This window comes from Chiloscyllium plagiosum, chromosome 37 (genome assembly GCF_004010195.1).
Source record: "Chiloscyllium plagiosum isolate BGI_BamShark_2017 chromosome 37, ASM401019v2, whole genome shotgun sequence".
NCBI lineage: Eukaryota > Metazoa > Chordata > Chondrichthyes > Orectolobiformes > Hemiscylliidae > Chiloscyllium > Chiloscyllium plagiosum.
This window is the reverse complement of record NC_057746.1, coordinates 4,163,348-4,176,199: the sequence shown is the minus strand read 5'-3', so window position 1 is coordinate 4,176,199 and position 12,852 is coordinate 4,163,348.

The window sequence follows — 12,852 nt, the reverse complement described above, 5'->3', positions numbered from 1 at the left end:
TTTGATACAGAGACACAACAGACGTTTGAGGAGAGATTCACCTCATGCAAGGAAAGAATCAGAAGTAGCATTGATCCAAATTGGCCCAGCAAGATGTGGGTATGTACTAGAGTTCACTGGGGGCATTGCTGACCTCCTACTTGCTCTGATACACATTGTGATTTAAATCTTAGTGTGGAGGAGGGAAGTTTAAACTTCTCGAAAGCAAAGAATATAAATTGGGGGGTATACTTCTCTGGAAGGTACAGGAGTGATGGGGCATGGTGTGTGTGAGAGAGGGGGGAGGGGGAGAGAGAGAGAATTGAAAGTGGAATGAAAGGTAGCATACAGCTTCTTTGGCTTTATTAACCGGTGATTTACTACGAAATCATGGAGGTGATGTTCAACTTTTACAGAACACGTGTTTGATCTCAGTTTGGGATGTGGAAAAGTGCAAAAGAGATTTACAGGAATTGTACCAAGAATGAAATGTATCAGTTAGATGGATAGATTGAAGGATTTGGCATTGTTATCCTTGAGAATTCAAGGTTAAGAGTAATCCTGAGAGAGGTTTCCAAAGTCATTATTGGCCTGGAAAGAATAGATAAGGAGAAATTGAGCATGCTCTTTAAATGAACAAGAAAAAGACAGCATGAATTTAAAGTGATCTGCAAGCAAGGAAAATGTCAAGCTAAGAAAATTGCTTTCACTCAACGACCTGTTAGGGGTATGAATGCACTGCCTGGAAATCTGGTCGAGGCACATTCAATTTGGCCATTTAATGAACCATTGAATGATCATTTGCATGAAAAAGGCATGGAGTTTTGGCTGAAGTAACCAGAGATCAGCACTTCGTAATGCTGCACTATTAAAGAGCCAGTTCATACAATAGGCACAATAGCCTTCTAAACCCTAACTACTAAGTGATTCCCTGGGTTCAGGAATTTTTAGGAGTGATAATGAATTGGACCATGAAGGAGTGTAGCAGAGGGGTCGGTATTCGCAGAATGCAGACATTGAACTGGAGAAGATATGTTTGGTGGGGGCATGCTGCTGGAGCAGAAATGACAGAGAATTGAGTGGAGGATTTTGAATGCAAAGATAGATGGCGTGGAAAGTAATGACAAGTAAAACTGTATCGTTATTCTTGAAGAGAGGTGGAAGTGTGAGCGCTGAAATGTGTGATTGCTTTCGGATTCCTTTCAAAGCTATTCTGACAGAAAATGTCTCATTGACCTCTTCCTGCTGGTGTTTCACTCTACTTTCTTGGGATCATGTCTCCTGGATTCTGGACATCATGCTCTCACACCTGTTCATGATCACACTGTCAGCTTGTGTGCAGATATCTTGCATCACTAAGATATGGTCATGCTCCTGGGGTTCTTGGACTTCCAACAATCTGGAGCTGCACCAGCCAAATACTGTTTGTGGGTTTCCTTAGCTGTACTAAGTTATTAATGAGATGGAGGATTCATCCGAGTCTCCAAGACACACATCAGATCTGATCTAGTTAGCAACACCTAGCTCCATATATTACCTCCCTTGACTTTTCTGACTACTAACTGCACAGAGAGCAGTATCAAATTTTGAACGAAATATTTTCCACCTGCATCCGAGCATGTGGTGGCCACAGTCTGAGGATCTCACGAATAGTTACGTAAGCTGACTCTACAGACATAAAATCTGAGGATCAGACCGCTACAAATGGTCATAATATACACGTGTTGCGTGCTTTTAGGATTGTCCAAAAGTGAGGAGAATATCATTGTAGACATTGAGCAATTGGCCCGTAAATGGATTCAGCTAACCATCACAACAGATGTCAGGAAGGCTATTCCCAGATTTGTGCATATGGCCATCTCATATTACAAGTGAGAGAGATTGGCACAGAAATGAAACAATCACTCACCTTTTTTCAAGTACTTCTGTCAACTTTTGCCTCCTTCTCCCTCAGCATTTTGCTTCAATTACTCCTCTATCACCGCATTAATGTCTTTGAATCTCTGTCACTAACTTCCTTTTCCAATCCTTTTTATTGCTCGAACTTTTTCTATCGATAATTTCCTGTCTCTATCTCTTTGTTGTGTGTCACTATCGCCATCTGCCCCATATTTTCAAATTATTTGATACAAAGAGATCAGGGGACAACGATTCCAAATTGATACAACATCAGTTGCATTGTGTCGGAGTGTGTGTGTGAGAGAGAGAGAAAGGGCGGGGGGCATTGAGAGAGACAGAGAGGGGTGTACAAAAATGATATGTTTCAAGACCAAAGGCAGTAAAGAATATGAGATGTTAAAAGAAAAGGAAGAGGGAAAGATGGACAGGACAGAATAAAAAGATGCAGGGAAATAATAAGAATAATGGTTAGAAGACAGCTGAAAGAGAAAAAGAAAATACCAACAGATAACAAAAAGAGACTGGGGATGAAGGAAACAAAATACGCATACAGGGATCATATAAATAGAAAACACTAGAAAATTACAAGAAGAGATAGTTGGGTCGATAGCAGACTGAAAAAGGCAAATAATGTCAGAGAACGACAGATGTAGAAAGACAAATCAGCAGTTAGAAACGTGCTAAGAAAGATTTTGTTTGTAAGATATGTATCTGATCGATATAGGGAGATGGAGTCCACCTCTCTCTCACTTTCTCTATCCATTTCTCTATTCATGCATTGATTAAGGCACAAGCGTCAGAGCTTACTCGTATTTAGCCTTAAATTTTCTTCCCTTCTGTGAATTTTACTCCTCTTCCTTTACCCCGTAGTTGAATCATATCTGCAGAGCACATATCAATGAATTCCCATTCCACATAATGCAAGAAGCGCATAAGTTGAATTAGGAGCGTGCAAATAAGAGGAAATTATGCAGAGACGACAGATATAAAAATAAACTAAGGTTAAAAAGCTTTGTTACTTTTTTAAAAAATACCCATATTACAAATGTAGCACATTTATGAGCGAGGGGAGACTGAAGACTTCTTATCAATTCATGATCTGATACTTGTTTTACCTCGAAGTGTGAGGCTGGAACTACACCTATGTTGCTTCAACATTCACTTCAACATTCGATGAAATTATGTTTTCTTAATTAAAATTCTGATGAACAAAACATTCCACTTGACTCACCCTTGTGAAACAAGTATTATGACATAACATTCCCAAATACACATTCAATGTGCATTACCCTGTTTCGTTGCCTTACCAGGAATACTGACGGCAGCAAGAATCGATTAATACACCCGATGTTTTTTGGTAAATTACCGGGTCCCCATTTTGGTTGTTCCACACAGGACGCTAACGACATAAAGAGCAATCTACATCTTGGCAAGGATTGTAGATCAAGTTGAGGTTTAGGGTGTAGGTTAGCTCGCTGAGCTGTAGGTTTGATATCCAGACGTTTCATTACCTGGCGAGGTAATATCATCAGTGGCGACCTCCAAGTGAAGCGGAGCTGCTGTCTCCTGCTTTCTATTTATATGTTTGTCCTGGATGGGGTTCCTGGGGTTTGTGGTGATGTCATTTCCTGTTCGTTTTCTGAGGGTATCCAGGTCTATGTATTTGTTTATGACGTTGTGGTTGGAGTGCCAGACCTCTAGGAAATCTCTGGCTTTGCTTAGCCTGTCCCAGGATAGGAATGCCATAGTTCCACCCGCCAAAATGTATCCAATACAAACCACCGATAAAAACATCTCAAGCCAGAAGTTTAACAGAACGAAACCGCCGAAGAATGCTCCGGGAATTAATCAATGACGCCTACCACAGACTCCGAAAATACAACCGGGAAATTGCGCGCCAAAAACCGTTATTCAAACAAGCAACAAATCAAGAATGGACAGACGAGGTAGAACAAGCTATAAACACCAAACAACGACAAAAACAGATAAAGAAAAATCGGGACCTGAATAAAAAAATCTTGACAAACTCACAAACAAAGACAAAATCGATAACACAGGGGCATGGATAAAGAATTTATCAGACTGAACCCTATCAGACGCAGAAAAAGCGGTACTAGTAAAAGTACTAAATTTCACTTACCGAGACGCTGATAAGGAGGATTTCCTAGCGGCATTAGAAACTACATTGGAGGACAACAAACTCACGGAAGAAACACAACAAACGATCAGACAGACAGTTGCACCTACTCTGAGCCGAAAGAGCGAAGGAAACAAACAGAACCCACAAGAAAACAAAGCCTTAGAAAAGCTCAAAAAAGGCAAAAACATCGTTATATTACCTGCAGACAAAGGTCGGCTCACAGTCATCCTGAACAGAAGGGACGACATCGAGAAAGCCAATGCACTACTTGCAGAAACGAACACCTACCAACAGGTGGCACTTGACCCAACCCCACAACTAGGAAACAAAATTACATATCTCCTAAGAAAATTACACAATTCCGGACAATTACACAAGGCGAAATTCCAGAAAATGAAAGCCGACGGGACCAACACCCCAGGATTCTACGGACTACCAAAAATCCATAAACCAGGAGACCCCCTCAGACCAATAGTCTCACTACCCGGAACACCAACTTCCAGACTGGCCAAAGAACTGCACGCAAGACTGAAATACCTAGTAGAAGAGTCACAGCACTCCATCCACTCCACCAGGAATTCCTAAAAATCTTCAAAAACACCAAAATAGAGGAAGACAAAACAATGATCTCATTTGACGTCATAGCACTGTTCACCTCCATCAACATGGACCTGGCAAAGGAAACACTTACCACACTTTTAGAAGAAACCATCGCACATACCCCAACCACCATCAATCACATTACCAACGAAAACATCATGAAGCTAGTGGACCTTTGCCTCACCACCCACTTCACCGTCAACAACATAATCTACAAACAAACCAATGGCACACCCATGGGATCTCTGCTATCAGGATTCATAGCAGAAGCGGTAATGCAAAGACTAGAACAAGCAGCCCTACCAACCATCAAACGAAAAATTTGGGTCTACTACGTAGATGACACCTTTGTCATCACAAAACAAAACAAGATAGAAGAGACATTTAACATAATCAACAACACCCTCTCATGCATAAAGTTCACCAAGGAGGAAGAAACCGACAACAAACTTGCATTCCTGGACGTCACCGTCAGAAGAAAGGACAATGGAGAACTACAAACCTGCGTATACAGAAAACCGACAAACACTGACCAAATACTTAACTACACCAGCAAACATCCCAACACACACAAACAAAGCTGTATCAGAACACTATTCCAACAAGCCACCACACACTGCAGCACAGACGAACTTCGGAAAACAGAGGAGAACGTATGCAAGAAGAACGGATACTCAAAAAATACAGTCGGCAGATTCCTCAAGAACAAACCACGACAAGCAGACCAAACACAGCAAGAAACGCTAACCACCTTGCCATACATCAAAGAAGTCTCAGAAATGACAGCCAGACTACCAAGACCCTTCGGAATCCTAGTAGCACACAAACCAACCAACACTCCCAAACAAAAACTAAAAACGTAGAAGACCCATATTACCCATGGACAAAGCTCAAAATGTGTTGCTGGAAAAGCGCAGCAGGTCAGGCAGCATCCAAGGAGCAGGAGAATCGACGTTTCGGGCATGAGCCCTTCTTCAGGGCAAAACCCATGGACAAAACCAACGTCATATGCAAAATACCATGCAAGGACTGCCACAAACACGACGTAGGCCAAACAAGAAGAAGGTTAGCCACCAGGATACACGAATACCAGCGAGCCACAAAAAAGACACGAACCTCTATGCCTCGTAGCCCTACACATAGATGGAAAAAAAAACAAAATTTCGACTGGGACAATACTATCTATCCTGGGACAAGCTAAGCAAAGCCATGCCAGAGATTTCCTGGAGGCCTGGCACTCCAACCACAACGCCATAAACAAACACATAGATCTAGATGCCATCTATCAACCCCTCAGAAAACGAACAGGAATTTACATCACCACATACCCCAGGAACCCCATCCAGGACAAACATATAAATAGAAAGCAGCAGACAACAGTTTCGCATCACTTGGAGGCCGCCACTGATGGTGTTACCTAGCCAGGTAATGAAACGTCTGGATATCAGACCTACAGCTCAGCGAGCAAACCAACACTCTAAGCAATCTACATCGAGGATGCCTTATATATACCAAAGAGGATTGTCCACGGAGAAAACCACTTCGGTAGTTTAAGCAGAGGTATTAGTAACGCGCCATAGAAATACTTGAATTGACAAACCACGTTTTTTGAGCGATTTTTGTCCATTACAATACTCTTATTATTGGAACGACCAAAAAAATAATAATTCTATCCCAAGGTCAGTTGCATTACTTGAAATAATCGTGGTTTTGTTCAACACTCCAAAAATGAATTAATTGTGTATTTGTCGTTGATCTGGTGAACACTGTCAGTCACAATGTGATGAACATGTGCCTTGGTACTGATGTGATGAACAATGTGAGTACAGGTGGACCTGGTGTTGATTTCGATGAACAGTTTCATTAATTAATCCGTGTTTTTGATGTGATGAAGAGTCTTAATAATATTAGCTTTCTTGTTTAGTTGATAAAATGTGTCAGCAACAATGGCCACGCTCTTGATTTCAGAAATCGTCGCCTGTTGTTGAGTTGGTTTACAGCCTCACTAACAATAGTTCCAGTGTAGATTTCTGAACAATGTCACGAATAATGGACCTACTGTCAAGGTGATATTCCTTATGGAAAACAAAGGAAGAAGGAAAGGGAAAAGGCGAGGAAAACACAATTTAATTGCTGCACACCAGACCATGTGAGTTGATAACTTATTTCTTTCAGCTTTTGATTTCTGATTCATTCTAATAGTCTTCTATTGACATAGGTTGTTTGTATACTGAGAAGGAAGTGAGGACTGCAAATACTGGAGATCAGAGTCGAGAGAGTGTAGTGATGGAAAAGCACAGACACTCAGGCAGCATTCAAGGAGCAGGAAAATCGATGTTTCGGGCAGGAGTCGAGAGTGACGTGCTGGAAAAACACATCAGGTCAGACAGCATCCGAGGAGAAAGTGAATCGATGTTTCAGGCATAAGCCTTTCATCTGGATCCCTGATGAAGGGCTTATGTCCAAACCGTCGATTCTCCTGCTCCTCGGATGCTGCCTGACCTGCTGTACTTTTCCAGCACGACACTCTCCACTCTGATCTCCAGCATCTGCAGTTCTCACTTTCTCCTAGTTTCGGGCATGAGCCCTTTATCGGTAATGAGGTATACAGCAAAATTGTCTTCATTCTTTGTGTGAGAATTCCTTAATTCATTGTCTTTGAAGGTGTTTTATTCTTCTCTCAATTTGGGACTTGCGCTGGAAGGGAAATACCACACAGTTCGCTGAACTGGAGACTGTTATTCATCCACATTTCTCTGTTACTGGTACCCCCACGCAGGAGGGAGAGATACATACACACCGATTATTTTTCTGTTTCATTTTGCAGATTAAGTCTCTTTCTGCTGCATTGGCCCCAGACATCCACGGTCACCTGGTCAGAAGACAATGAAAAGGTTGCTGTCAAATACATATTCCTTCACTTTGAATATATCAGCTTTAGGGTGTTTGCTTTTGCTTTCACTATTCGTGCAAAACCATAAAAATTAGTAACGTGAAACGCGGCAATTACTGTAAGCATTTGTTTGTACAGTCGCTCTGGTTTAAAGAAGTATACTTTTTTTTAAGTACATCGTCTAAAACTAAGAATATTCAATTACATGGTACTTTATATAACATACTTGGAAAACAAATGACAGAACTCAACCAAAGCAGCTACAGATATTCCGTGGCGTTTGTTGTTCAGCTGGATGTATCAATTAGATTCTTTATAGACCACAGAAAATAAAATAGAGAAACGAAAGCAGGTTTGTATCAGTTGCACTGTGAGAAGATTGCAGCGGCAGGGATGGCAATTTCTTTTATTTCTAAAATTGATTTATTGATCGGTTCGAGCAAATGTCATTGACATCAAATTCTGAAGAGATATTCAGGTTCATTACACCAATTTTGTACTGTCTTAATGTCCGGTCATACCATTTCACTTTAATGCACAGCATCCGCATTGTCAATGCCTATGCATCAAGTCATATCTGAAGAACCAACTCTGTAGTTTCTTTAAACGAAGTCATTAAAATACACTAACACATGCAAACAACATATACACTAATTAAAGGATATGTTTAAGCAATTGCAGTATGCTGACTTTAATTAAGGTAAAACCTGGCCAAAAATGACTATGCACAAACAAGGGTAGTTTATCTAGGACATATGGAAGACAAATGTCTTCCATATTGTGAAGAGTTCCAATTGTGATGTCTGCATTTGGAATTCTGTCGCCTAAAACTTCCCATTCTGAAACAAAATAGAAAATCGGAACAGCCTTACCAATGTAACCGTGGTGTTAATGTGATAAACTGTGTCAATAACAGTGTCCATATTTCTGACGTGCTACACAGGTACAACGACAATCGTCTTTGTGTAAATATGATGAACAGTCTCAGTGAGAGTAGCTCGGGTGTTCAGATTTTTCTGTTAGAATTGCAGTTTCTTTTTATTCTGGTTGTTTCTTGGAGTAAGCAGTTTAAAGGATTATCTAAAAGCAGCGGTAAGGCATAACGTTTTAAATTGGACACCTATTGGGGAACTAGTTAGCTATCGTTCGCATATAAATAGACAAAGGATCGATGGATTGAATTTGTCGGGACATGTGGAAGTTAACTGAAAGTTTGATGGTTTCCAATCATCAGAGACGACGTATTTGGGTCGAACTTGGAGGGCAGTACAGTCTGCATTACTCCCGGGGTCACGTGCTCACGAGTGTCGTAATAGGAGGGTCAAGCAAATGAATGCGTGGTTGGGAAGATGTTATAGGGGGCTGGGATTCGTATTTGTACAACTGGGATCTCTTCTGGCGTCCAGGTCACCTGCGGAAGAGGAACGGGTTCCAGCTGAATTGGAAGGGTGGGCAACATCCTGGTGGAGAGATTTGCTCATACTGCTCAGGAGGCTTTAAACTCGTAAGATATGAAGTTGTGGTGTTGGGGATTACGAATAGATCGTGTGAAAAGAGATACGTCTGAGGCTAATACAGGCGATATATGGAGCAAGTTAAATCGTCAAGGCAGGCAAGACCTTGGCAGAGAAGTAACCAAGACTGATAAAGTAAAGTGCGTTTATTTCAATGTTAGAGGCAGGACAGGAAAGTTAGAGGAAATTACAGCACAATTGGGAACATGGAGCTGGGATACCATAGCTATTACAGAAACATGGGGTCAGTATTTACTGCGGAGAATGGTCGTCAGGAAACGTAGGGAAATAAATAGTGATGCTTTAAAATATTTCGCATTACAGAGGAAAACGTGGTGGCAGCCTCAAACGCACATATAAAGAGTAGGTCATGGGACCAGATTAAGTGCTTCCCAGGACTTCGTGGCAACATAGGGAAGAAATTGTTGGGCCCCGTGCTTGGACATTTGCATCATCAATAGCCAGGTGCCAGTGGAATGATGATTGACAAATGTGGTGCCATTATTTAAGAAAGTCTGTAATGAAAAGTGAGGGAACGAGCCTGAGGTCAGTGGTGGAGGGATAGGCTTTCATACACTTGGAAAGACAAAGACTGATGAGGGATAGTCAACATGGCTTTGTACAAGGAAAATCGTGTCTGACTACCTTGATTAACTTTTCTGAAGAAGTGACTGGGAAGATTGATGAAGGCAGAGTGGTAGACATTGTCAATGTGGACTAAAGCAAGACGTTCAACAGTCCCATGTTCCTAACCTTGCGCTGAGCTCATCTGTCTCCCCTGTTATCCCTCTTGCATCGAAATAAATGCAGTTTTATTTTTCAGTCCTACTATGTTCTTTGCTTTGTCCCTGCCTGCCCTGACTGTTTGACTCGCTCCTTTTCCCATAAGTACCTGTCTCAGATTGATCTCTTTCCTCACTACCTCCCTGGGTCCCATCCCACCACCTTACTAGTTCAAATCCTCAGAGCAGTTCTAGCAAAAGTCCCTGCCAGTATATTAATCCTCTTTCAATTCACACGTAATCCACCTTTCTTGTCCGGGTCACGTCTACCACAGAGGAGATTCCAATGATCCGAAAATGTAAACCCTTCTCCCATACACCAGCTCTTCAACCATGCATTCATCTGCTCTGTCCTCCTATTCCTAGATCGTAGTAGCGGGTGTAAGCCAGATATGACTACACTCAAGAGTTCCTTTTTTAAAATACTGCCTAAACTTCTATATTCTCCATTCAGAACATCAGCCTTTTCCCTTCCTGTGTCACTGGTTCCAATGGGTACAATGACCTCCTGCTGGTCCCTCTCCCCTTTGAGAATTCTACAACCTCTCTGAGGTATCCTTGATCCTGGCACCAGGGAGGCAACACACTATTCTGATTTTTCGCTGCTGGCCACAGAACCGTCTGTTTGTGCCTCTGACGAGAGAATCCCCTATCACAGGTCATCGAATGGAACCCCTCATTACATTAGAACCTGTCTTAATAACAGAAACTTGGCTGTTCGTGCTACATTTCCCTGAGAATCCGGAATTTTCCAACGCAGCATACTTGTTTGAAATGAGGATAGTCACAGATTATCCTGCACTACCTACCTGCTTCTACTACCTTTCCAGAAGTTTGCCCATGTTTCTGACTGTATCTGCGGCTTTTCTCCCTTCCTATAACTGCCATGATCACACTTTCCTTTCTCTTTTAAATTCCTAATTTCCTCTAACTGTCACTCAAATCTATCCATTCAATCTGACAGTATCAGCAAGCAAAGACATGTCCTGCAGCATAATCAGCAGTAACACGTACACTCTTCCTAAACTCCCACATATGACAAGAACATATCACTCTCTTAAAGGTCATCTTTGTTCCTTTACCTTCTGCAGACCCAGAAAACAGCCACCATCTTTTTCTCTAAAAATACACTGCTCTAGGCTTACCTAATACTTATCGCTTATATTTTTAAAGTTTAATCCAGAGACAGATCTCAATAAAACATAGAATCAAGGAAGAACCCACTATACTCACTATTGTAGATTTATGGGAAGTTTATAGTTCTAAACTATGCACTTATCTGGTCTGCGCAGTCAACTCTCCCAAACCGATTCCTCTCAGATCAGTTGTGAATTTCGCTGTTTTCCTAGATGCATCCTAATGTGGAGAGATACATGAATTCGAACAGCAAAGGCAATATTTGCGCACATTCACTACTCTGTCAAATAGTAGTGTGGGTTTCTTTCTCTCTCTCCTTCACTGACCATGTGCTGCCTTTTGTCTATCCTTCTCCCTTTTAAAGTGCCATCGTTTTGACTTGTTTTTTTTTTCTCCGAAGTTCCAAAACAATCCAACAGCATATAAAACGACAATTGCTACTCATGGAATTCGAAGAAATTACTCCAACACCTAAAATACCTCAAAAAAGAAGCAGCTCTTACGACCACATATTTTCCCGTCATCCAAATGACTGTGCATTGGTTCATAAATCGAATTTTGGCTTCTGACATCAACTTCAATCTGTGAGATATAGAAATTGGACAAACAGAAATCTTCAGCTGGGAAAGGAAAAGAAAATCTCTTCCAAGGTAGTAAAGATAGTTTATCACAGAGTAAAAACGAAACCCATGAAGAGGGAAGAGAAGTGAAAGAGCTCAGGTGTTGTCACTGCAACAAAGCAAGCGACCTGAAGTCACAGTGTTTGTGGTTTCGAAAAAGCACTGGAAAGACGGATATGGAAAAACACGATAAGTCTTGGAAGTGGTAAAGAAAAGCACAGGCGAAATCAAATCATGCAAAACCACGTGCAACCAAAGGGCGGCACGGTGGCACAGTGGCGCAGTGATTAGCACTGCTACCTCACAGCGCCAGAACCCACGTTCAATTCCCGCCTCAGTCTACTGTCTGTGTGGAGTTTGCACAGACTGTCTGTGGTGTCTGCGTGGGTTTCCTCCGGGTGCTCCGCTTTCCTCCCACAACCCAAAAATATGCAGGCTAGGTGAATTGGCCATGCTAAATTACCCACGTTTTAGGTGAAGGGGTAACTGTAGGAGAATGGGTCTGGGTGGGGCCTGGGCCTCGGGCTGGGCCGAGGGGCCTGTTTCCACACTTTAAGTAATCTAACCTAAACCTAGTCAGTGATTGGTTGAGGACAGAGTGCCAGATGTCTTTGAAGAATTTATTTGCAAGACGAAGATTTACTCGGATCTGCCACGTGCGACATTTGAAGTGTTATGGAAGTAAGTCAATCTATGATGGTGAGAGATGAGGAAATGAGTCATTTCGACGAAATATTGCCAGAAAAGGTGTTTAATATGTGGAATTCATGTTGAGAAGTGCAGCGATCTATGGCATACAGTAACGTTGTGAAACGTCCAGCGAAACGTCGAGAGGTGGTTATATGTGTAATAGAGAAATTCTCCGTTCCACGAACTGTTTATCTTTGGAATGGTATAACTAGATGACAGGTGGAAGTGCTGCGAATTTTGGTTGAAAAGCCAATGGAAAATCAACCAACTGAAATATTAGATGAAGTCTATACTTGGATTTTTCTTGGTTTGGAGATGCCGGTGTTGGACAGGGGTGTACAAAGTTAAAAATCACACAACACCAGGTTATCGTACAACAGTTTTAATTGGAAGCACACTAGCTTTCGGAGCGACGCTCCTTCATCAGGTGATAGTGGAGGGCTCGATCATAACACAGAAATTATAGCAAAAATTTACAGTGTGATGTAACTGAAATTATACATTGAAAAATTGATTGTTTGTGAAGCCTTTCATCTGTTAGAATACAGTGATAGTTTCACTTCTTCCATGTGTAAATCACAAAACCTTTTTTTTTAAG